This window comes from Acinonyx jubatus, chromosome A1 (genome assembly GCF_027475565.1).
Source record: "Acinonyx jubatus isolate Ajub_Pintada_27869175 chromosome A1, VMU_Ajub_asm_v1.0, whole genome shotgun sequence".
NCBI classification, from domain to species: domain Eukaryota; kingdom Metazoa; phylum Chordata; class Mammalia; order Carnivora; family Felidae; genus Acinonyx; species Acinonyx jubatus.
The window spans coordinates 161,600,507-161,628,258 of record NC_069380.1 but is presented as its reverse complement, the minus strand read 5'-3'; the positions used below and the strand labels follow the sequence as shown (position 1 = coordinate 161,628,258).

General features: G+C 38.2%; 1 long non-coding RNA gene across 1 annotated transcript; it reads right to left on the bottom strand.

Moving 5' to 3' along the window:
- Positions 1–198: 198 nt before the first annotated feature.
- LOC128316309 (uncharacterized) lies at positions 199–24,601 on the bottom strand. Its single transcript, XR_008299961.1, has 5 exons — positions 23,368–24,601; positions 19,099–19,170; positions 7,767–7,897; positions 5,301–5,394; positions 199–1,474 (listed from the first exon to the last, which is right to left on the bottom strand). It is a non-coding gene; the product is annotated as an uncharacterized LOC128316309 (long non-coding RNA).
- Between the last annotated feature and the right edge of the window lie 3,151 nt (positions 24,602–27,752).

The following is a 27,752-nucleotide window of genomic DNA, read 5'->3' as shown; positions in this document are numbered from 1 at the left end:
TGACCCTTGAACAACACAAGTTTGAACTACGCCAGCCCACATATGCATGGATTTATGTATATGTATATATATGTGTGTGTGTGTGTGTGTGTGTGTGTGTGTGTCTGTGTGTCTGTGTGTATAATATATATACACATATATATAATATATATACACATATATATATACACACATATATATACACACAGTATAGTACTATAAATGTATTTTCTCTTCCTTATGATTATCTTAATATTCTCTTCTCTATAGCTTACTTTATTGTAAGAATACAGTGCATAATACATATACAAATCAACTGTTTATGCTACTGATTAGGCTTCCAGTCAACAGTAGGCTACTAGTAGTTAAGTTTTGAGGGGTTGAAAGGTACATGTGGATTTTCAACAGCATGGTGGTAGAGGGTTGTTCAAGGGTCAGCTGTATGTGTTTTCAAAGCATTTACAAGTTTGAAGGGAAGCATGTATCACCAAGTACATGGTGCAAATTATATGAAAGTTTGATTGAGATTTTACACTGTTTTTGAAAACGATTTTTGATTTAGACTTAAACCAGATCCAGACTTTTCCCACGTTCCTCCTGCTGGGGTGTCAATCTAAAATTGCTAGAAGTCTAAATGAAGTTTATCTCACTTTGTGATAGATGTAGTCCTGAAATATTCAGCGGAAATGTCGATCTGTATTTGATGGCCAACCACTGGTTGATACGTGTTTTTCCTGCCTTACGATTTATGATTTTAAAGCATCTTACCCGCTCCTGGAAGAAAGGGCCCGTGACTTAGAATGACTTCGTGGAAGACTGCACTATGTGCTGTGACATCCTAACACTTTCCAGTTGGAAATAACACTAGAACTAGTAGCTAAAACTACCTCCCTCTAATCATTTCACAAGTGAGGCAGTAAAGCTTTAAAATAAAGTGCCTCCCCACACATTGGAAATAGAATTCCATTTACAGAAATTAATTTACATTTTTCAGGAACATGGTTATTGTGTAAAAAGCTGTACATCCGGGCTTATGGCTGAACAGAGGCCACATGTATATAAAGCAGCGTCAGTGGGCTTTGGAGTCAGACGAGATGGGGTTCGGGTTCAGACAGCGTCACCTGATGGAATACTTACACTGGGGAGGATAGTCCTCGTGGAGCAGAAGTTAAGATGCAGTGAAACAACGGTGTGGGGCTTTTGGCGTCCCGAAGGTGCTCAAAAATCTTAGTTTCTTCTTTAATTTCCCTTCCCCATGAAAAATCGATTTACTTGAATTAAGAAGTCAGGTTGCCAGGGTGCCTGGGCAGCTGAGTGGGTTAAGCCTCCGACTTTGGCTCAGGTCACGATCTCACAGTTCGTGGGTTCGAGCCCCCATTCGGGCTCTGTGCTGACAGCTCGGAGCCTGCAGCCTGCTTGGAATTCTGTGTCTCCCTCTCTCTCTCTGCCCCTCCCCTGTTCACGCTCTGTCTCTGTCTCAAAAATAAAGAAACATCTACAAAAGAAAAGAAGTCAAGTTGAGCTTTCTAACGGTAGTATTGGGGAAATTTGGAGGGGTGAGTGTATGAAATAAAGAAGGTATTGTCAGGCAACAGCTTCGTGACATCGCAGTCCACTTTATGTAAAAACCAGAGGCTTCACTGGTGGAGGAGAAGCTAGTGTTCATCATCGAGGTGTCTTGGCTCCCCAGTCTGAAGCGGGTTTGTGCCACAGGCGGTGGCAGGGAGCGTGTCTGTTTCTTAAGTGGACCCACGTTCCGAAGGCTGATAAACGTGTGAGCTGCTCGGAATGACCGTTCTTGGTGCACGAACTCCTTCCAGTTCCTCAAGCTGCAGGGGCAAATCCCTTTAATTCGGGAATTATCCCTTTCCTTTGGCTAAAACTCTTCAGTACTGGCAAGGGGACAGTAATAAAGTGACAAAGTCCTTGCCTTTTCCCTTGCTGTTTGCAGTTGGGCATGTTTCATGGTAGCCACTGTGTCGGGCCCTGTGCACCTGTGGGGGTGAAGTGGCTCCACAAGGCTCGTTTGGGGCTCCCTCACCCCAAGTTAAACACAACAACAGAAATGCAGCAACCAAAGAAATCTTTACAGGTGGAAAGGACTTTGGGGAATTTTCTTGGCCTTAAGAAGTTAAGCCAATTAACTAGTCAGGTAAGAGGTGAAGATACATTCTCTTACACATTTTCTCCCATATTATATTACAGTTAGAAATATGTTTCTATTCCTTACTATGAATTTAAACTTTTGTGCTCTGACATTTATTGTTCATTTCCCTCCCCCACCCGTGTATTTGTCTCTTTCTCTCTCTCTCTCTCTGTGTGTGTGTGTGTGTGTGTGTGTGTGTGTGTGTGTGTGTGTGTTTTATTCATTAGTTACCCCTAGGAAGGATAAATGGATATAGCTTATTCTGTTTTTATTTTTTTATTTTTTTAATGTTTATTTATTTTTGAGACAAAGGGAGAGCACATGTGGGGGACAGGCAGAGAGAGAGAGAGGGGGGCACAAGGAGAGGGAGACACAGAATCTGAAGCAGGCTCAAGGCTCCGAGCTGTCAGCACAGAGCCCGATGCAGCGTTTGAACTCACCAACTGTGAGATCATGACCTGAGCTGAAGTTAGACATTCAACTGACTGAGCCACCCAGGTGCCCCAGACATAGCTTATTCTTAAGCCTTAGGACACTTCACTTTTTGAGAGCCAAAGCCAACATGGATTTTCTGCTGAAATTCCTTGATGTTGTTCCAGATTGAATATCTCACTGAAAATATGGTTGAGGATGATTTCGTTTTCTGGATTACATTCCTTGGAGGAAGGGGCTAGAAACAAGGGCAGGTTAAGTCCCTGTGGGGCAGGCCATAGGGTTTTACTAAAACGGGGAGGGTGAACATTGGCAGCAAGGAAAAAGAAGGAAGAAGAACAAGACAGATAGTGTTTGCTCTTAAATGGTCCCTTTGATGGGCTGAACTTGCCTGTTTTTCTTTTCTCTTGGACTAGGGAAACAGACATATTTGGGGTTTAATATTAAATAATATTAAAGGTTTTTAACCTTTGTTGTAATTAATTTTATTAAATTATTCTTCATTCTTCAGAGAAAACTGTTTCACCCATACAGCCTTGACTGCTGGCACTTTTGGGGAATTAGACTACACAGTAATAAATCAAAGTGCAGAATTTCCAACCACAGGAACATGGAGTCCAGGCCAGTACCCTAGCAGGGAGGACAGTGGGGAGTTCTAGAAGGTAGTAGCCCCCAGTGGAACTGAGGGCAATGGAGAGGATGCGGCACGAGGACCAGTTACCAAGATGAGGCTTCGGAGGTGGGGGGGGGGGGGGATGTGAAATGAACCTTCTCCTTCACAAATCGCATAAAGAGAGTAAAAGTCGGTGAAATGGGAGAGGTTGCCACATAGATCACACTCAGTAGACCCAAAGTATCCCTACTCACAACGTGAAAGAAACCCCAGTTCCCACATTTGCCTCTTCCCTTCTTATCTTGGGTGCTTTCTTTCATTAGGAACAAACTTCCAATGTCAGAGAATTATCAGCTGTGTAGTCACCTAATCAAATAAGACAACAAATCAATCTGAGACCATTTTAACAGGTTAGTTCCTATTAAATCAGTAGATTAACACCAGTAATACACTGTATCTACATGAGCATCCACCTTAATTGAAGATGGCACAGAGCCACAGTTTCATAAGGCATTAACCTAATGTACATCAACTCAAATTTATGAATATATGTGAGGTTTCTTTGATGTTTCTGTATTTCCATATTGTTTCAATAGCCACAAGTGAAATGTTGTAGCTAAAGAATGTTTAAGATGCCTCTTTTACTGTAAGTTTCCAGTTGCCAGTTGAAGTCCCTACATTGACATTTAACTCTGACATTTACATTTCAAAGTATCCTGCCCTTGTTGATGTATAATTTGCATACAATAAGTTCTTAGCTCAAACTCTAATGTAGTCAAAAGGACAGTCAAATCACAGAACTTTCATAGACTCGTTTCTGTAAATAGCACACATATATTAATGTGCACCACACAGGTGATTATCATTTTGGGGCTTCTTGGAACTCAAAGAGATTTTTATATTGAAGTCATCATCCTACCTAAGTATTCAGCAGAATTCATGAATAGAAGACTCATAGGGACAGAATGGTCTAGATATCAATGGTCACTAACCTCCGTCTCTCTGTACTCATTATTGAAAAAGATAGTCTTATTAGGAGACTGGACTCTCCTTTTGTTGCACATGACCAAAGCTTTGAAATGTTGAGAGGTAGCATCTGTGAAGGATAAGCTGGTGTTCAAAAAGCTTCGTGCAGTTTTTTTCTCTCTCATCCTATGCTAAAGTTGATAATTTAACAACTGTAAAGATCAACTTCTCCATTTCCTGGAAAAATCCACTACCCAAAGTCATATAAAACAAATTTGGAGTAGAAAGTCCATTTAATCACTTCTCAAAGAAATATTTCGCAGGCAGAGAAAGCAACTTGATATTAGAAGTCTGCCTACTTGGGATTTCAGTAAGAACTGCACATACCCTCACAGGGTTGGGTAGATTATCCAGGTCCTCCTGTTGGCCCATTTGACCTCTCTTTCCTGGGCAACCTAAAGACAAGAGCCCTAAATTGTTTCCAAGCCTAGATTTCCACTTCTCCAAGCTACCCTTTCGGTTCTTTGAACCTCTAAGTATTTACCTGGAAAAGCCCCCATGGTTGTCTTACAAAGAAAGCTTCTCTGAATCAACCTTTTTTTTTTTAAGAGACAGTATCTGGTTTGTTGAGGACGTGGCACCTCCATCCACCACAATTTAGTGAGTTTAATCAACAATTATTGTTTTAAGTACCTTAGCAAATAGGATGACTATGACTTCTTTATAAGGCATTGTGATTTTTGCACTATCACTTTATTGATTATTTTTGAAACTTAAGCCCATTCTTAATGACACAGCCAGAAATTGTAAGTCGGCTCTTGGGTTCCTGTGCTTCTCAGTAACATAGCCATCTTGGGAATGCTACGTTATTAACTCTATTATGATTATTACCAGGCAAATGAAAGCTTTGTTTCTCCATGCTAAATCACAGAGTCAGAAAGAAAAGAGTTGGTTTTTAAAATCGCACTGTGCATGCTTAAGGTTGGGCCTTAAATCAAACCTGGTGTGTGTGTATGTATGTATGTATGAGAGGTGGGGAGGGAGAGAGAGGGTGGAGGAGAGAGAAAGAGAGTGAGAGAGCGAGAGAGAGAGAGATGAGACATTACTACATTCTTGGAGGAATGCTGATCATCCTTTCCCCCCTAAAACCTAGGTTAGCTTTACCATGTCTCTGTAGTCACATTTTCAGTTCTTGCCTTTCCATTGCTACAAATCCTGGATGAGCAACTTTCTTCATTCCCACATCCTGGGAGCATACCTGCGACATACAATCAATACCTTCTTGGTCTAGATTCTATTCCCTCAAATCCCTTAGTCCCCAGGATATTCAACAAAGAACTGTTGAGCAAGGAGCAATTGCTCACCAGCCCTCCAGGTCTTGCAGAAGGTATAGATCAGAGATCAAAGCTTTTTTTTCTCTTTTATCACCATAATTCAGTGCTAGTACATAGTGAGCACTCAATAAATATTGAGAGAAGCAAGGAAGGAAGGGGAATTTTGCAATTGATCTGGCAAAAAACAAACAAAAATCTGGGTGCTTACTTTTTATGGCATGGCATAAAGGGGTTGGTGGTTAGGAAATCCCAATGCCTAAGATCACTCAGAAGCAAGACTGCCATTTTATATATATGGGGGAGAGGGGAGATACTAACACACATGAAAGTGGCGATGATGATGATGATGGTGACAATGATAATATTTCTTACTTAAAATTTACTGATTTTTAACTGGAGGACTAAAAAATTGAGGAAAGAACACACTTTGATCTGGTTATAATAATATTACTAATAATATTACTTACAATCATTTACATGAACAACTTCTATCTAAGCCAGACTACTTTGCAATATGATAATGATAATAAACATTTTAATAGGTAAGCTTACTTTTATTATAATTTTATCCCACTAAAGTATTAATCTATATATACTTCTTCATAGCTGTCAGGTAGTAGAGTGATGTTTATTCAGAATATTGCTTAGGACTTTAAAAGAGTCAAAGAAAATATTGCATCTAGTCAAGGGAAAATATATTTCCCCCAGCTGTGGTGAATAAGCTGTTTTGCTCTTTTACTAATTATCCATATCCTCAAACCAGGTTGGATTATCTTCATAATCAGCCTTTGCAAACAAGTGCTATTTTGTTTTGATTACAGCAAGTTGATAGCTTAGAAATGTAATAATTTCTTATGAACAGTACATACAGGGATAAGCTGTATGTGTTTAGGGATACCTGATTTGCTTTTCCTGAAATTTACTAAGTTTTGTATCTTGGATATTCTTAAATTTTATAGACTATGCCTAAATGTGGCTTTTTCTTTATTTCTCATTTTTGTCACACACTATATATTTTTTTTTCACTGAGAACATTCACCTTTCAGTCTGGGCAATTGATGTCCATTGTTTCTTCAAACATTAACTCCTCTCTTTACTTCTGGGACTCCTAATATCAAGATGTTAGCTTTTATACTTATCACCTCCACATTGCTTAACTTTCCTTTTATATTTTCTGTGTCGTTATCTTTACCTGTTCCCTTTTGGGAGAGTGCCTCCATCAAATCTCCAACGTATTCATTAATTCTGCTATTGTGCCAATTCTACTTTTTATCCTGTCTATTGTGCTCTTTATTTCAAGTCCTATACTATTTTACACATAATATTTCCACCTGTTACTTTTCACATTTTCATACTGTTTCATATTGGTAATATCTTTCCTAAGCCATTTGAGTGTATTTATAATGCTTATTTTGAATCCTTGTCCCATCAGTTGTAAAATTTATTCTTTTGATGGACTCTAATGCAGTTTGCTGTTTTCTTTTAAAATAGCTGTGCTCCTCAGATATCTCCTTACTTTAACCTTTCAGTTAATATTCCTATTGGAGTACACATTGCTCTGTCCAGAAACATATGTGGGGGAAGACCAAAGGTCAAACTCCAGTCTAACTCAGACCTGATGCCCTTGGAGTGTTTGTGGGGCAGCGGACATGTGTGCGCCTAAAGGCGGAGTGCCATGGGCACCAGAAAAACATCTTAGTTTGTGTCACCAGTCCTGGAGGTTTGGGTGAGGAGTCAGGGGAAGAGAGGTGACTATCCAAGGCTATCAATCTCCACCTGCTTGTTTTTGAAACTCCTAACCAACATTTGGGTTGCCAAGATTTTACACTTGAGGACACTTGCATCTATGTGGATTCTGGGCACAATTGAGGCAAGATCGAGAATGCCCTGGACTAGGACCTTCATTCCCTCATGCAACCATTCAAAACAGCCCTCAGTCTTCCCAGGAATTTCTGACAGCTTCCTGTCTATCCTGATGTTTCTATTTCCACTGTTTTCACTGGCGTTGATCTTGGGGGAGTGATCTTGTGGTGCCTGATAGCATAGTGTCTTGATTGGAAGGGGTGATTAAAACTTATCTTGCTTAGGGTGTCTGGGTGGCTCAGTTGGTTAAGTGGCCAACTTTGGCTCAGGTCATGATCTCACAGTTCGTGAGTTTGAGCCCCACATTGGGCTCTCTACTGTCAGCACAGAGCCTGCTTCAGATCCTCTCTTCCCCTCTCTGTTTGCCCCTCCCCTGCTCATGCTTGCTTTCTCTCTCTCCAAAATAAGTAAACATTAAAAAAAAAAAACTTACCTTACTCAAACTCCATATAAAATCATGTGTGGTGCTCCAGCGCTTCATAAACATTGTTAACATTTGGTGTAGGCTCACGGTAACAAGATGCTTTATTGCAATATGGAACTTTCAGGCAAGTAAATGGTATTCTATGATAAAATATATTATGGTTGTGAGATTGGAAATGATAAGTCAATACGTATCACCCAAAAATGTGGCCGTGTTTGTTTTATCTCTTCTATCTGAGACACATGATTGTGTTGTTTTTCTGATCCAGAAAGAGAAAATCCTTTAAGATAGCATCAGAGGCCCACCAAAATCTGGCTGGCAGAATTTGCTTTGGCTGCTCTGATACATAGCAGTGCTAACTTCTTGCTTGCTTTAGTCAAGGCTGCTAAATTTGTGTTTTAAAAACAGTCAATCGTCAAATCCCAGTCCTTTAACACCACACGAGTTAACATTTCTCTCTCGTGTTATATGTCACCATAAAAATGCCCTGCTTCGTACAGTCATTCAAGGACACAGGCTGATGGACCTTCCACTATGCCAACACATGGTGGGAGAAGAGAGAGAAAGGACATCTTAGATCTGCTCTGCTGCACCACTGCTGCTCAAAGCTCACTGGCTAGAACTAGTCAAATTGCCAGGTCTGCCCCCTGCGGGGCCGGAATGTGTTGTTTTCCATATGCCTCAAAGGAGAGGATATTGGATATTGACGAGCTACCACATGTCCTCAATGCTGTGTCAAATGTGGTTATGATATAAGCTTGGTTTCCAAGATGATACACTACTCAGATTCTCCTCTTAGCTTTTTTATTCACTTTTTCTCCCAGTGGATTTACTTCTTTCACATCCCTTATAAATATGTTTCCCAAGGTTCAATTTCCACCCATATGCTACATTTCTTATGTACTATTTTTCTTGAAGATTTAAGAATCATCTATCATGGTGTCTCTCATAGTTCCTTAACTATAGAAGTCTAACAAATATTGAATTATTGATGAGCTAATTAAATATGAGCTCAAAGCTAAATGGTGATTTTAGAAATTCTATATTTGGTATGCATATTTAGTAATCTTTTAAACTTAATAGTATAAATCTTCAGCATTCTACCTCCTTTTTCTCATATTTCTCCTCTTTTCAGTTATTTCTTCAACTTAAGACCTTAACTTTACTATTAAAAAAAAAGTATTAACTGTATAATGAACTTTGGCCTTTGATAAACCAGAGTTTGTAAGTAATAACAGCATGAGGATATTCAAATGATGAAAAAGTAAACAAGAAAGCAAAGTATTATTTTTTATTTCCTGCTTTTTAAAAAAAAATTTTTTTTAACGTTTATTTATTTTTGAGACAGAGAGAGACAGAGCATGAATGGGGGAGGGTCAGAGAGAGAGAGGGAGACACAGAATCTGAAACAGGCTCCCGGCTCTGAGCTGTCAGCACAGAGCCCGATGCAGGGCTTGAACTCATGAACTGCAAGATCATGACCTGAGCCGAAGTTGGACACTTAACTGACTGAGCCACCCAGGCGCCCCTTTATTTCCTGCTTTAAACCACTGAGTGACCATCTTCTTTATCAGTTGTCTCTAATGACTGTTACACAAATAATGCTAACTTCAGTGCCAGAATAATTTTGGAAACAGTATTTATTTTGTTTAGTATCTTCAATTGGAAGCTTTTTTAGAGTAGTGTTTTTCATAGGTAGGAGCAACGTTTAGGGCTAGATGACCAAAACTAATGTTTTAAAACACTGAAAGTCATTTTCATTAAAAGACTTTTATGTGAATATATAAGTAACTCAAAACACAAAATAGATTCATTTAAAAAAATCTATTGAACACAACTGTACTTAAGGCATCTTGTATAAATTCACTTTGAAATCTCTGACCATCAGGTAACAATGAATAGATTTCTAAAAATCTATCTAATCCTCTTAGATGGATTTAAATTTGTACATTTCTCTGTGTGTACTATGTATGAATATATATAGACACATGTACATATATGTCTCTGTATCTATATATCTAAAGAGAGAGCAAGGCCGATGATCTGACTCTTGTTCCTGCTGTTTTGTCATTGGGTTCCACGGGCCAGGAAAACTTTTTCTTGCATTCATTTTTATTTGTTTAGTCCAAAAATATACCAAAGGGAAACTATGATTCCATATGGAATTAGAGGTATACTTTTTACTCTATGCCAAACATATTGATAAACAAGAGTCATAAATCAGATTTATTTTCAACTAAATTATACTGAGCCTCTACTATAACTGCCTGCTAGAGTGCTAAATGCTTTTATGTATCTTTTATGTTTTATAAAGAGCCAGAAAACAGTACCATATATATAAAAATACTGTGTCTATTATGATTTTTTATAGATTTATTGGAGTATAACTAAAAGAAAACAAACTGCACTTATTTAAAAAGTACAATTTGTTAAGTATTGATGTATGTACACACTTGTGAACTCATCCCAACAACCCAGATAATGAAGGTATCAATCAGCTCCAGAGTTACCTTGTGCCTTTGTCATCCTTTCCTCCCACAGCGATCACATTACCACCCCGTCCCCCACCTGGGCAGCCAGTGATCTGCTTTGTCATTAGATTTGTTTTCATATTCTAACATGCTACATACATGGAATGATATAGTACAGATTCTCTTACGCCTGGCTTCTTACAATCATCACAATTATATGGAGACTCATTCCTGTTCCTGCGTGTATCTACAGTGTTCTATTTTAATGCGGAATAGTACATGTCCATGGTTTGGATATATCACAATGTGTTTATGTAGTCACCTGTTTGTAGACATTACAAGTAAAGCTGTTATGAACATTCAGGTTCAAGTATTTGTGCGCATTATGTTTTCATTTATCATGGGTGGATATGTACGAGTGGGATGACTGGGTCATATGATACGTATATGTTAATTTTTAAAGTAGGTGTCAAACTCTTTTCCAACATGGTCATATCATTTCAAATTCTCACTAATAGCATATGAGGGTTCTGGTGGTTCTGCTTCCTTGCCAACACTTAGTACAATCAGCATTTTTAATTTTACTCATTCTAACAAGGGTGTAGTAGTATCTCATTGTGGGTTTAATTTATATTTTCTTAGTGACAATTAATGTTATGCATTTTTCATATGCATCTATGCAATTCTTTGAGGAAGCATATATTGAGATATTTTGCAAATCTGGATATAGGAGTGTATGTACCTTCAAAAGCATTTATACTTTTTTTGTTTTTGTAGTATTTTAGAAGTCTGAAATTATTTCTGAGTAAAAAAGTAAAAAAGAAGAAAATCGTTATGAATATGGTCACAAGAATTATAAAAGTTAAATCATCTCTAAGAATATATTTGAATATACAAATATAATAAATATTTAAAGTATAAGTATATACAATATAATATTAACTATCATATAATATTATATTAAATAATAGTTTAAACCCCAAATGATGCTGGCAAAGATCAAGAAGTGGAGAAGGACAGGTGTGAAGAAACAGAAACATAAAAAGCCTCCTATCTATTGAAGAGAACTGAGTCAAAAAAAAAGTTAGTTTCAGTCTTGACTTGCATAATTAGAGATCTGTTTTTTCAATGCAAGTACAAACAAGAAATGAAACCCGTACAAATCACTGCAAAAGACAAAAGCAAAAGAACCAAATTCCTTATATTGAAAGACAAAGAGCACGGGGCTTGGCACCAACACATAAAAATAAAGAATTTAAAACAACAGAACAGACAAATCATACATAAAGATTCTTTGAGACACGCGAAAAAAAATGTTCATGACAAAATGTTAATGTGTAAGATGCAAACGTGTATTCAGAATGACCATAATTATGTTAAACACACACATATATATTCAGCATAGAAAAAGAACGAATGGGGCCACCTGGGTGGCTCAGTGGGTTAAGTATCTGACTTTGGCTCAGGTCTTGATCTCACCATTCGTGAGTTCGAGCCCCACGTCCGGCTCTGTGCTGACAGCTTAGAACCTGGAGCCTGATTTGCATCCTGTGTCTCCCTCTCTCTCTGTCCCCCAGCCCCCTGCTTGTGCTCTGTTTTTCTCTCTCTCAAAAATAAGTAAACATTTTTTTAAAATTAAAAAAAAAAGACAAAAATGAATAGAGGTAAATACATCAAAGTAGTTGTCTTTGGGTGGTAAACTATGCATATTTTTTATTTTCTTAATTATAATTTATGTTTTTTTCAAAGTTGTCTATAGTGAGCATGAATTACTTTTATGCCAAAAATAGGAGTTGTATTTTTAAAAAAGAAAAATATAGCTTTTCATCTCTCCCTGTTTCTAGAGCTAAACCTGATTAAATGGTGCATGAAATGGCATCAAGACCTTCTGCCTAACATTTTCCATGAAAAATGTAAGTCTGCCCCTCGGGCAACATTGCTGAGGTAACAAGTTTTATCACTTAAGTTGTTTTACCTGGAACACTATCCCTCACATCAATTTTAGTTTCATCTTGGGTATATGAAAGGTCATAGCAAGAAGTTACAGGAATAAACATTAATGTCAGTCAATTTTGATTAAAGTGGAGAACTTTCTCCCATTCCAGAGGACCTAAAAGAGAGGGAGTTTCTCCTTTAATTTTTCAATTGTTGTTTGTACTATTAGATGGTTTGGGATCACCTCCAGCAGTGTTCTATTTGACTTCATGGATTCACAAAGGCAGCAGAGGGCAGAGATTAAGAGCATGACCTCTGGAGACAGGATCTAGACCTGAGTCCCAGTCCTTAAGCTAATAAATGTCTTTGTGCCTTAGTTCCCTCATCTGTGAAATGCGGATGATAATAGTATTACCTACCTCACGATTATTTTGAGAATTTGATGAATTCATGTTTGTAACATGCTCTGAACAGTGCCTGAATCACAGTGTTATAGAAGTCTTAATTAGATAGTCAAAATAGATAACTGAGTTGTAGTCTATGGCACTTCCATCTTCCACCAAGCTCTTGTCCCCTAGAGTAACATAAAGTACTATTTCTATATCTTGCCATACACAGAGTTGTGAAACACATTGCATTTTTCCATTTTTCCATTGTGCTCCTGCTTCCTTTTGATCTCCTAGTCTTCTAGATACAGTGGTTTTCAACCCTTTCTTTATCTTCCATCACCTCCTCAAAAGCTACCTCTCCCCATGGATCCTGCATCCTTGCAGTCCTATTTTCTACTTTCCAGAATCATGGCTGGGGATAATCTCCACACCAACTTCTTTTCGTGCTCTTCCTTTGCACAGAGCCTTTCTGGAGGTCATGCATCAATCCTATGGATCCAGAATGGTGTGACAAAGAACAGTCCTCAGAGGGACATTAAGCAAGTGTGCTGAGGAAAAGGAAATGGTGTTCAGAGCTCCTAGGAAGTCAGTAAATATTCTGGGTTTAGCAAAACTAATATGCAATTTTGAGGACTCTATAATATGCTCACGTGTATGTTCCAGTAGGGAGGGAAAAGTGTGCACCATTTCTCAAGCTTATTTGCCTTGTGGAAACTTTTATTTTCTCTCTATATTCCTGTTGACACCTGGAAGAGTTGGCAGAACACCGCTCTGAAAAATGCTGCATGCCTTTGCTGAAAGGAGTGGCACTCTGTGGTGGAAACACTTCACAGTCTTGTGGGGAAGAAATATTTCTGAAGACACCATTCAAATTACACCATTTTGCTTGGTGGCCAGAATGGATTCATCATCAAAATCCTGAAAGTAATTTGATGTCCCTCATCCTTCCCCAGGCCTTCATATGTGTATTCATTCTACACATTTTTATGGAGAGCCCACTGCATGGCTAGATGAGCACCCCTGACTTTGTTTCCTTGGTCGGGACCACAGAGCCTTACTGGACAGCTGAGAAGGACTATGTGCTGACGATTGGAAAATATGGATCAGACATTCAGGTAAGGGACTTTACCCCCCACTTTATGGCACTAGGAAACAGAGCCAGACCCTAGGTGTGGATGGATTGTGAAGGAAGTAAACAGTCACGTGAATTCTGCTTGGTCCACTCTTTACAGTACACCATTCGAGTGTCCTTGGCAACATTCACTCGATCTTCAGTGTAAGAATGGTACAACTTAGAGTCCAACAAGTTACATGAGCTGATAATAAAAACAGTGATGAAAATAGAAAATATTTACTACGCTAGGCACTTTACATATGTTAAATCTGCTTTTACTTTACTTGGAGGACTAAGTATATTCCTGTCCCTGGTTGAAATGTCAGGCAGATACCTGAATTTTTGGAATCTTAACAAGAACATACGCCTTCTAATCCCATCTGGGCATAAGAATATTCTCAGTTTAATAATTAAAATGCTCAGTGCAGTGTAATAACTCATGTTCCAAGCTTTCTTCCAAGTTAGTCCTCCCTTCCTGTCCCAGCGTGGGCAACTCCTCACACCCTCACTTCAGAGATAGAGTCCGGGGCAGGAAAGCCCTGCTTGGCTGGCACAGATTGTACCTTTGGGGCTCCTGAGCTGGTGGACCCCTAGGGCTGAGTCCTTCTCTGGCAGAGCTCCTCGGAGACACTGCTGCTGGGGCCCTCACACTGTGAGGCTCACTGCGCCTTGCCCCAACTGGTCATCATGATTCCTCCCTCCTGCCCTGGGCATCTACTTGGTGACCCATCTCCTTTCTGGTGCTCAAGGAATTAAAAAGGAAGCCATGAGACTGAGGTGGCTCTACTGTCTTGGTAGCCTGTGTAAACAAGCAGAAACTTAAAGCACGAGTCAATTCCTGTAAATGCACTCCTTTGAAGAAAACGAAATTTAAGAACAACCAATCACAAACAGCCAACTGGTTGCTCCTAAATAAGGCAACCACGTAAGCTACATTCAATCAGTTTCCTTGCTTTACTTCCAGGTTTGCTTTATAAAAGCCTTTTTCTCCCACCTCTTGTCCATGGAGTGCTCCATCCCTATCCACACTTGCTCTAATAAACTCTTGAAAATTGCAATGGGCCTCAGGTTACCCTGTAACACTGAGTATCAGATTGTCTTTCCAGATAGGGATTCTTCACATCCTTGGAGTTCACATCTTGTCCATGAGAAACAGCCATGCTTTCTGGCAGTCAGCAATAGAAGTGTACTTCGCAAACAGTTCAGCTCTCCTCCCTTGGCTCTGCTACCTCAGGCCTAACCAGCCACAGCCTCTCACATGACCTTCATGTGCTTCAACTCCAGGACACTCACATCAAGTCCTCCCAGTGTTTCTCTTGAAGGTCCCTTTCTCATGTAGGTGAGAAGGAACGTTACCCACTCTTCACTGTGGTGAGGATGCTCAGATCTCCAACAACTGTCCCAAATAAATTCTCTCTTATTAAAAAATGTTTATTTACTTATTTTTAAGAGAGAGAGAGAGAGAGAGAGAGAGAGCATGAGCAGGGAAAGGGCAGGGAGGGAGGGAGACAGAGGATCTGAAGCAGGCACCTCACTTCAAGCAAAGAGCCTGAGGTGGGCCTCAAACTCACGAACCATGAGATCAAGACCTGAGTCAAAGTCGGATGCCCAACCAGCTGAGCCACCAGGTGTCTCTAAATTCTCTTTAAAAACAATTCTTTCTTTTGACCCATCCAAGCTCTCTTACATGCTTGGGGGTATGTATTGAGCTGAAGTTTGCAGTGGTTGATAACTCTTTTCGCAGGTACTGCATCAGTGGCCTATTGAATACCTTGCTACAAAATGTGGAGATATGTTGAACCTATGATTTAGTTCTCAGCCTTTGGGGATTCAGTGTAAACTGAGGTAGGGGGTCTCCATCTAACATCCTAGAATACAACCAGTGTCTGATTTCAAGTGATAGATGTTCTCTGATTATTAATTAGAGACTAGTTACTGGAGTACAGTATAAGCATCACACAGCCAAGGATTTCTATCCTTTTAAAAAGTACTATATCCCCAGCTCCTAGAACATTTTGAGCCTGACATACAGTGGCTCAATAAAGTTTTGTTAAACTTATGTATTATTTTACAGATAAGACAATTGAGGCTTAGAAAGGGTAAGTAACCTGTCCAAACTTAGTCACCTAGTAAACCATGGAGCCATGGTTTGAAAAATTGGTGACAGAAAGCAACTAATGGTAATCAGGTATATTTTATTTAAGCTTTTCTTTTTTTTTTTAAAGCTATTCTTTTATATATATTCTGTGACTTTATATAGAATTATTTGCATAGAGCCTTTAAATTCATCTTATTTTCATAGAAATCTTCTAGAATTTGATTACCCTGTATTTCAGAGATTCATGCTGGCTCATCGCCTGTCAGACAACCTGACCTTGGATGGCTACACTGCCATCTGGTGTTGAATATATGAATTGCCCTTATTAAACACCTTTAGGATAATGGCTATTTTGAAACTTTATATCCATTAAGTCATTTAATTTTCACAATGACCCTGTACAATAGGTACTATTTGTTATACCCATTTTATAGATGACTTATACACTGGCAGGACCAGGACTTGATCCCAGGCTGTCTAGCTCCAAACCTCAGTGTTTTATTACATTGTCATGTTTTTCTATAGAGGAGAACCAATTCACTCTATTTCAGTAATACTAGATGTTTTAGACCCTCTGCCTTCTCACACTTCTCCAACCTGATGTTGTAATTTTATGGGTTCATTATTATCTCCACCAGCCATATAGTTGATACTAGGGAGAAACTCAAAATCATTTTGTTATTTACTCATATAATTTTCTTTTCCTCATTTCTGAGTATTTTACCACCAATCCAAGTGAGGAAAGTTACAGTCTGGTATTTCACCAACCATAATGAAGCTTGCTCTTCAACATCTATCATCTCTAGTTCAATAAACACTATGCAAGAGTTCACATGATATTGTTATAAAATAATGATCCACATGGAAATGTTTGCCTCATTACTTTATAGTTATTTCTCCTAAAGTTAATACTTCACTACCTGAATGGTTTGGAGGAGAACAGCTCTCCTTTGCTGGATCAGAAAATCTGATAATTGCATATCATTAATCTAATGTCATAGCATATTAAAAAAATGAGTAGGTCAAACATTCTTAGTGAGACCAACATTTAATGCTATGCCCATTATTTTCATAATGTTTACTATCTTTAAAATGCCTTGCAGTTTGCAGGGCACTTTCACATAGCTTTTTTTGTTTTGTTTTTATTCTTATAATTACAATTTGAAGTAAGTATTTGTACTCTCATTTACAGATGAGGAAGTTAAGACTTAGAAAGGTTTTTGTGACATGTCCAGGGACATAGTTAATAAGTAGCTGAGCTAGTGCTAGAACTCTGTCTGATTATAATCTGGAACTAGACCATTTAAAAGGCTTTCCTAATATCCATACTAATGTCAATTTCTAAATGATCTTTCTCTTCCAAGAGATACATCCATGAGAAAAGAATTTCAAGGTCAAATGCATTTGGGGAACACTGTCTATTAAGTTCCCCATTGGAAGAATCACAGACTTGTTATCATTTTTAAAGGCTATGAAGGACCCTTGCATTAATGAAGCACATTTAACTTTGTTTAATCTGGGCTTATTCCCAGATTTAATTAATCATTGAACTTTTTCCCCCAAGTAATTGGTAATAACAGACAAAAGACCTGCATTAACAACTGTTCAGCTTTAACTGAACAGTGTATTACCAACCATTCTAAAAGGCCCAATGCTTCATGTGGACAGGCCGTATTTTGGATGAGTTTAGGAAAGATTAGAGCAAGACAGTAGTCGTGAAAGAACAGAAGTGTATGCTTTTGCTTTTTAGTTTTTAGTCAAAGGGACTTGCCTCATTATAAATGCCATGAAAGTAAGAACCATTTCTAAACATTTTTTGAGGCATATAGTGCAATCCCAAAAACGTATGTTATGGAGAAGAGTGGCATTAATTTCTCACATCAGTTTTATTAATCATAAACATTTGTTTATCAGAAAATTGAAAACTTAAGCCTATTTTTTTACTTAATAAGGGGCATAGCACTGGGCAATTCTGATGCAGAAAGATCATTTACATAACTGCTATATGTTTAAGGGACTTCTGACCATCATCACTTAATGAATTGACCAATGTCCCATACGTAGTTTTCTTTTTTCTTTTTTTTTTTATTTTATTTGAGAGGGAGAGAGAGAGAGAGAGAGTGCATGCGTACAAGTGGGGGAGGGGCAGAGAGAGGAAGAAAGAGAGAGAGAGCCCCAAGCAGGCTCTGCACTGTCAGTGTGGAGCCTGATGTGGGGCTCCAACTCATGAACCATGAGATCATGACTTGAGCCAAAATCAAGAGTGAGGTGCTTAACTGACTGAGCCACCCAAGTGCCCCACCCATATGATGTTTTCTTAAAGGTCCACGTTAATGCCAATAATATATTAGAGGGGATTCAAATCTATTAGAAAATAAATTATCTCACAATTGGAAAAATAAATAATTATTTTCTACAGTACTTTTTGACTTAAAAATCAATTCTCTTTCCTTTTTTCCTCTCTTCTATTCTCTCATTCACCTGTTTATTGATCCAAATTTCTTATCTCAGAACTCTACAGTAAAGGAATTTCAAATGTCAGACAGAGTGGGTACAAGTGGACAGACTGATGTGTATCTTCAGTGCAACTAAAGCCCTGGCACATTTGGACAAGCACAGGTACAACCTGCCACACAGATACATATTAATTTAGCAGGCTCTCCTGCCCACTCCCTCCACCAAAATGGAACAGAAAACTTAAATCTAAACTGGTATTATGCCACATTTCAGTCAGGTCTTTAAATGAGTATTCTATGCTGGGCACTAGATTGTATTCTTGGCATCATGAATCTTCCATGAGTGATAACTCTGCTTGCAATAAAAGGTCAACAACAATTTTGAACAATTCAGTTTTTCTCCAAACATTTAATTCTTGCCTGCCTGAGCACCTTCATGTATACAGACACACACAAACATAGAGTTTACTAAATAATTGCTCTTTCAAAACCTACTGTTTACTGGTAAGAGAATTTGAAAACCCAGTAGCCACATAGCAAGTCTGAAAACAACTCATAAGCTACCAAATTATAGTAAACCTGGATTTAATCCTACAGATTGTTCCCTATTACTCTCATCCCTAAAGACCAGGAATTTCACATAGGTCTAATTGGTATACCTTTGTACTTTGTAAAGAGACACCCAGCCTATTGTAAACCGCCACACTTGAATTGCTTTCGTGGTGGAAATATTTACTAAAGGTCAAGTTGTATCATTCAAGCAAATAAATCCTAACAAGAGCAAAGGCTGAAATGTCTTAAGTGGTCTTCCACTTCCATGAACCTGAGAGGTATCTCTTCACCTGTTCTGTGGTATTGAGGAAATAATAATATCTTACCTTGGTGGTATGCTTCATAGTCTACCAAGCATTTTCCCATATATCATCTTATTGTTGCTTATCACAAAAAGCCTGGAAAGCAGGAAAAGCAGATATTATTTTGAGTTTTACCTAAAAGGCAACTGAAGTTGGAGGAAGGTGACCAGTTTGCCCAGGGAGATGTACTACTGGAGGACAGGGCTGAGACCCACAGACCTCCCAGATTTTCATTCAGTTCTCTTCCCATAACCACACTGTGGTCAGAGTTGACATACAGACTGAATAAATAAAGATAAGATTGAGTTATACTTCTTCTAAAAAAATTTTTTTTAATGTTTATTTATTTTTGAGAGAGACAGAGACAGAGCATGAGTCGGGGAGGGGCAGAGAGAGAGGGAGACACAGAGTCCGAAGCAGGCTCCAGGCTCTTGAGCTGTCCGCACAGTGCCCAACGTGGGGCTCAATCCCATGGACTGTGGGATCATGACCTGAGCTGAAGCCGGACGCTTAACTGACTGAGCCACCCAGGTGCCCCAAGCTATACTTCTTGCATGAAGATTCCTGAAACCCAGTCAAGCTACCAGAATTTCTGTGCACTAAAATACTTCTGATTTGAAAAATATTTTTTTTCAGTAACTGCATAATGAATTACAAACACCAAATGATACTTCCTCAGGACTTCAGCCACTTGGCAAGGTTAGCAAATTAAAGTAATAAGCAGTGAGAGAGCTAATCATTGAAAGATGGTTCTGTGAGACAAAAATGCCCAGAAGTTGGGCCACCTGAATTCCTTTTACAGCTATGTCACTGACTTACTGTGTTTCCTTTGGCAAACTCTCTGGAGGTCAACTTCCTTATCTATCAAGAATAATAATACGTGCTCTGTTAATCTCCCCAGGCTCTTTAAGGAGCTTGGAAAAATAATTTATGATGAAGTTGAAAATAATGTCTCTATTCAAATGAAAGGCCTGTAGCTGAGTTACTTGACTAGAACTTCTTCTCTTTTTAAATCATGTGAATAATAAATAGGCTTAGCATTTTAAAAATTGTGTATTTTATTTCTGGTAATATGTGCAACGTTTCAGAAAAATACAAACAATTTTATATTCCTTTCTGATGTTCTAATGACTACCCCCATTTGCTCTGATTTTGCTTGTGCTTTTCTTTTTAATAAAGGTGCCAATTGAAAGTGAAATATATACTCAAGGAAATATTTAATGTCTTATCCATAGTTTGAGGAGAGTGAAGCAAGAGCCAAAAATTGGGCAGGCTTCAATCCAAACAGATTCTGTAGTAAACTGGCCTCTTCAAAGTGAAAACTGAAATGGAAAAGCTAGGAATCTGTTATCTGTGCAGTTTTGGCAATGAACTTCTTAGTAATGCAGTTAGGACAATGAGGTAAGGACACCATTCTCCTGTTTGTACTTAGTCATTATTTAAAAGCTGGCAAGATTCCAGAAAAGTATAACTTTTTTTTTCTTTTAGAGAAAGAGAGAGAGAGAGAGAGAGAGAGAGAGAGAGAGAGAGAATCCCAAGTAGGCTCCAGACTTAGTGGGGAGCCTGATGGCGGAGCTCAATCCCACAACCCTGAGATCATGACCTGAGATGAATTCAAGAGTTGGACGCTCAACTGACTGAGCCATCCAGGTGCCCCAGCTTAATAACTTTTCACACGAATTGCAAAAGGCTGTTAGTGAAATAACTTGTTTTTATTGTAATACAGTTTGCTAAGCACTAATTAGGTGCAAAAAAAACACTATTCAACCTTCATATGCCTGTGCTAGAAAGCATTGAGGGTGTAGACAGTTTGTAAAACTTAGAAGTGATTTGATGCATAGAAATTATCAAACCTAGAGATGTTTTAAGAAAGGAAAATGGTAAGTAATGGAATTAAATTTGTTAAGGAGGTTATGTAGCAGGATTTTAACACCAAGGAAAGTACTTTATTTTTTATTTTTTAAGCCATACTTATAGCTACTTTAAATTTTATTTAGTTTAATTTTACTTTATTTTCCTTGCAGATTATTTTGATTTTTGCAATAAATATTCTGTCTCAATCTAAATTGGGTTAGATCAAAAAAATAAGTTGCTTATCACACAGACAGCAATGCGTTTAATTAGGAATTAAACTACATACCAAAACCCACACTTCTACTACCCCACACTGTATCTCTTTACAACTTTTGATCCCAAATTACAAGATCCACCTCTTGTAATTTACTACAAGGAAATAATTTATCAGAAGAAAACAAGCTGTCAGGAAAGAAAAAGAAGGAATTTAAGGTGTCTATAATAACAGACATTTAAACAAATTAGGGTAGATGAACTAACAGGCTATTTACATATTGTGAAAGAGACTTCCTATTAATGAAAAGTTCAGCTCTTACAATGTACCTACCCTTTCTTCCCAAACCACTCTAAAATGACAAGAAAGGGGGGGGGGCAACAACATAAAGAGAGTATGAATGGAAAGAACATCAGATGAGAGGCGTCAACAGATTTATGGAAAGAAAAAAGCCCAGCACATTGTGTTACTGGATTTAAAGAGCAGAGGCAACTGCACTTGAAGGCACTGCAGATGGGGACACCAAAGAAAAGCAAACCAGCCACTCCAGGAAGCAGGGAAGGGCTGGGGGCATATGGCTTAGTGGGAGGCAAGGATGGGATGGGGCTTGGGGGAAAGGCTGTGTGGAAGACAATGATGGATTTCTCTTCAACATCTGTTTCTCACCCAGTCTTCTACAGGCTCACCCTTTCTCCTTCTTGGAAGAACACTGTGTCCTTCTCTGAGTGGGACCATGTGACTCAGAGGAGGACATGGGCACAGAATCTGGGAAACATAAAGCTAACACAGGAAAGCAAGGAGGCAGGCTTAGAGAAGGGGCTCACCCTGGAGCGACTCTGTTAATTGAGTTCTGCAATGCATGTGGTCAAGGGCAGCCTGAGGGCACAAAAAAGACTATTCAGAGAGCACTTTGGCTTTTAAAATGCTCAATTTAGTAAGGTTACAAATTCAAAATTCTTAAGCACTTAAATTGACTTAAAGATAACAGTATCATATTTATAAAGCTAGTAAATTTTAATCACTTTTCAGGGATCCTCTTATTAATATTCAATCCCATTTAGTAGCTTGGTTCATGAGACTTGTTTAAACTTTTTAAACTGCATTTTAAATGCTTTAAATGTGCGACACATATTCCAATCCAAGGTGCTCATATAATTCTTATAAATTTAATGTTAGATTTCAACTTGAAATTAAATTAAATCAATTACACATCTTAAAATTAGAATCATAAAGCTGATTTGTTAAGTCCAATTAGCCAAGTTTTCTTAAATACTACAGTTCCATAAAACTCAAAACTGCAGATTCTTTTTTAAAATTTCTTTTTTAATTGTTTTTAACATTTATTCATTTTTTGAGAGACAGAGAGAGACAGAACATGAGCAGGGAAGGAGCAGAAAGAGGGAGACACAGAATCCAAAGCAGGCTCCAGACTCCCAGCAGGATGGGATTCTTGCCTTCAACTTTGATTGGACTTACCGAGCACTGCTTATAGCTGCTATACTAAGTAAGCTATGACCTAAAGAAGGAAGAGGGTTTTAAGTACACTGCAACTCTTAAAATGAAAATACACATTACCTATTTTTTTCTGTCTACTCAAAGAAGTTATTTCAGCACAGAGACAGATGTGGGGCTTGAACTCACAAACTACAAGATCATGACCTGAGCTGTAGTCAGATGCTTAACTGACTGAGCCACCCAGGCGCCCCTTTAAAAAAATTTTTAAAGTTTATTTATTTATTTTTGAGAGGGAGAGAGAGAGAGGTGGGAGACAGAGAATCCCAAGCAGGCTCTGTACCATTAGTGCAGACTCCATGTGGGGCTTGAACTCAAACCATGAGATCATGACCTGAGCTGAAATCAAGAGCTGGTCTCTCAACTGACTGAGAGAGAGCACGTCTGTGCAAGCGAGGGAGGGACAGTGTTAGAGGGAGGGAGAATCTTAAGCAGGCTCCAACTCAGGGTGGAGCCCCACAGGAGACAGGACGGCAGGGTTCAATCTTACACCCACTGTGAGACTATGACCAAGCCAAAATTAAGAGCTGGATGGTCAACCAACTAAGCCACCCAGGTACCCCTGCAGAGATTCTTTAACACAAAAAAACATTGTTACTTTGATTCCCTAAATATTCCTCTGCTTAATTCTGAGTCTTATCAAGGTTAAAAGATAAATAGTTCTTTCCCACTAAGGAAAAAACTACTACCTACCAATAAAATATTGAACTTACCATCCTATGTCATTTTTATGGCCATCTTCTCAGCTTGTTCAGTTTCCTTCTGTTCTGAGAAGACCTTGGACTAGGCAAGGATGGGATTCTTGCCTTCAACTTTGATGGGACTTAATGAGCACTGCTTATAGCTGCTATACTAAGAAAGTCATGACCTAAAGAAGGAAGAGGATTTTAAGTGTGCTGCAACTCTTAGAATGGAAACACAAATTATCTTAATTTTTCTGTCTACTCAAAGAATTCTTTAAGTTGACCACTTCCATGTAATTGGCTATATGACTTGATGGGATTTTGAATTTCTTTGGCCCTTCTTCAAGTATAAATATCTCCCTGTCTAACTTTAAAAACTGAACTTTATGAACCCTTCATTCATTTTGAATTTTTCCTGACTAGTAAGACCACACAACTCTTAGGGATAGAAAGATGTCATTGGATTGACCTCTGAGTATCTGTCATTGTTTTTTTGTCTAGTTTTGTGGGCCCAACTTCTAAAGTCATCCTACTGACAAGAAACAAGAAGGTGATATTCAAGGGGAAAACATGGAACTAATTAGTTATCTGTTACTTTGAAAATAATATTGAACTCTGCTTTATATATTCATTGGAAAATTAAAAAAACTCACAATACATATACTGAATGGGAACCAATGAAACAGTTTCAAGAAGACCAAGTATTTTATAAGAAAAGGAACAATCAGAGCATTCTACCTGGCTCAGCAATAAGCAGTATTTACACAACCACTAATTGTATGCTCTGATTAATGATTTAACATTATTAGAGACAAGGAAGGTAGAGTTTAGAAATTTAAATTCTTACTTACCATAACAAGAAGTCAATAGGTAATATCTAAAATTGATAAAACACAGTTGTAGAAGATTATTATACAGAAATATGGGGCGAATATCTGAAGAAAGGGCTGGAAAACTTATAAGGAGATGCCTTTAGACATTGAGACTTGGGGGCACCTGGGTGTCTCAGTTGGTTAAGCAGCCAACTTCAGCTCAGATCATGATCTTATGGTTTGTGAGTTTGAATCTTGCATTGGGCTCTCTGCTGTCACCACAGAGTCTGCTTCAGATCCTTTGTCTCTCTCTCTCTCTCCCTTCCCAGCTCTCTCACACACACAGCCTATTTCTATCAAAAATAAAACCAAAAAAAAAGAAAGCAATCAGTCAGTTAAGCATCCGATTTCAGCTCAGGTCATGATTTCGTGGTTCCTGGGTTCCAGCCCACGTCGGGCTCTAGCCCACATCAGGCTCTGTGCTGACAGCTCAGAGCCTGGATGCTGCTTTGGATTCTGTATCTCCCTCTCTCTCTGCCCCTCCCAGCTCGTGCTCTGTCTGTCCCTCAAAAATACATAAACATTAAAAAAATAAAAAAGCCAAAAAAAAAAAAAAAAGAAAATGAGATTTGACTTGGGGTAGGGATGGGTAGAGGTCAGAGAAAAAGAGTAAGGAAAGTGAAGCTCTTTTGTTACATTTTAGTAACATTTGACCTAATATGTAAGTATTACTTTAATAATCTTAATTTTAAGTAAAATGCCAGATTTTAAAGTGACAATTATGACCATTATAAATACTACTGATCATGGGAAAATATCATGTAATGTGGAGTAAAGAACCTAGGAAAAACATTTTATGTTTATGGTGCAATAATTACAATTATGTAAAGATACTTAAGAACAGTAACTGTAAGAGACCATGAAAAAATGAAAACACATATAGGGTAATAGAATAAAAGTGACTTAAAAATTTTTTACTTACTGTTATAATATTAGCTTGACATCATTTATTTTGAAAAATTATTAAAACTTACAGAATACCACGTTGAAATACACACTTTATTTGGGATTATGTCAGCATGGAAATCATCCCTGTCTCCAACAGTTTATATTCCAATGTTATGAAATTCTTGAAGTCTCCTAAATTAAAGTCTCCTACTCTACACCACCCCAAGCACATTCATGAAGTCGTCGCTCTTTTCCTATCTTACCCTTTAAATGTCTCTTCCTGCCCCAACTTTATTCTGCTCCTTTTATGCCACAATAACACACCACCATCTACTTCCTCAGAAAATCTCCTAGGATGCCAAGTGTTTTTTCATGGGATTTGCAAGGTTTTTTTTTTTTTTTTTTTTAATGTTTATTTTTGAGAGGGAGAGAGACAGAGTGTGAGCGGGGGAGGGGCAGATTGAGAGGAAGACACAGAATCTGAAGCAGGCTCCAGGCTCTGAGCTGTCAGCGCAGAGAATGACATGGGGCTTGAATTCACAAACTGTGAGACCATGACCTGAGCTGAAGTTGGACGCTTAACTGACTGAGCCATCCAGGCGCCCCTGCAAATTGTTTTTTGAGTGAGCTTTTTTTCAGTGTGATTTCTAGTGTGGAAGCGCCCTGTGTGTGCCCTGGATTGTGCAAGTGTCCCAGTGTATGTTTTGGCATTTGCTTCTTTTTGTGTACCTACAAGGGTAGGTATGAGATCTTACAGTTCTGGTTTGCACACTGTAGAGCCTTTCCTGCTTTTACGAATGGAACCCAGCTCCAGCCATATAGACAGTTTGCAACTTCAAGGCTTCCTCAACAGTACCCTTAGCTAATATAGTTCATGCTGATCAAGTAAATTATCCCTGAAAAATCAGGGATTCAGGTACCCTTTGAATCCCTTAGACAAAAGGACTTCAGACTTGATTCAATTGCTGATTCCTTTCATTTCTGATACCTTCTGGTTTTAATTTCTTGCTTTTGAGCTGCTACATGCATTTCCAAAATAAATATTTTATCCAGAATTTTTAAGTGTTTGAAATATAAGTTCCTCACTCATTTTGCCATGGTCTCTGTGATTGCTTTAGAGCACTTGGTCTCCAATAGATAGTAAATTCTTTGAAGAATGGCAACAGGACTTTCATTTTCACCAGGGTTTAGCATAGTAATGGGTTTATAATCTGCATCCACCACGCATTTGGTGAAGGAATGCCTTTCGGAAGACAGTGAGAAAAGCATTTGATAAATTATGGGGTTAATGGCCAGATTAATGACATAAGCCTTCCAAGGGTATTTGCATATTAAAAGGGGTTATCTGTGTGTTTGGCAGGGAGTTCACTGAGCTTTCTTAATGATTCTCCCTACATAGACACTGTATCCAGCAAGTAGGTAGGATTTTGAGCAGATAAATTCCTCCCAAATTCTTACTCCTTACTTAGCAACCAACTTTTCTGCTCAGGTCGTAGCCTCCTGGCCCAAGTCTGTAATATGGGGGTCATCTGATTCCTATGGAGTAACTCTAGTTTTTTAGGGATAATTTTTTTTTTTGTCAAAATGAGTTATAACCATGTTATGATAGAATGCTATCAGTCTATTATTTCTCATACAGCAAGACAAATCATCCACTTCTTTGTGGTTGCAGCATTGGTCAGAATATAGAGGGCAGAAGGTAACAAGGAAAAGAACTTTCTTAGAATCACATCACCATAGACTAAAGACAGCTGAGAACCCAGATGATCATTTTATGCCACAACTTTACAGATGTCCATTTTAACAACCAGACAAGGCAATAATGCACATGTAGTAGAAATATAGAACTTATTCTATAGACTCAAAGATTTCCTATTAGCCATCTGCTTTTACACAATCATAGTACTACATCATCGATATGCTGGGTATAATTTTTTTCTTGTTCTTGCTGTAAACATTTCCATAACTATATTCTATTCTGTTTAAATATAAAAAAGCTTGCATTTATATTATCAACCAATATCCAGAACTAAATGAACTCAGGTTAACAAATGGGAGCTAGTAAAATCCTCATATAGATAATTCTAAAATTATAAATATTGAAGCATAAACTTTATTTATGCTTACTGTTAACAGTAAATTCTTTAAATGAGCATCTGGGGAGCAAGAGGGAGTAGTAATGGCCATCAGTACCAGTAACTCTTACTTTAGTTATGCTATCTACCTAAATTAATGTTCAAGAACAAGGTAGGTATGGCATATGGCATATTAGAAACTTTCAGAAAGGTTTCTAAATGACTAATGAAGAGTCAGTTATACAAAACTGTTGTGAGTTAAAACATTAGGGACTCCCAGGTCTCATTTTACTATAGGACAAGTTAGCATTTCTATGTATGGCAAGAGAGTCTTTAATTATCTGGCCTCCAACTTCTTCATATCAGCAATGTTTTTTGGTAGTACAGTAGAGCTTACGTTCTTTTATTCTCTCTGCCTCACTTCTCCTTCATTTTTTTCCCTTCATTTTTCCATCTACTCATCTATTCATCCATCCATCCATCCATCCCTCCCTCCACCATCATCCACAATGAGCATTCTAGTCAATTGACTGGTTTCAGAAAAATCTAGTTTTCGAAAGTAGCAAAACACTTTCAGAAG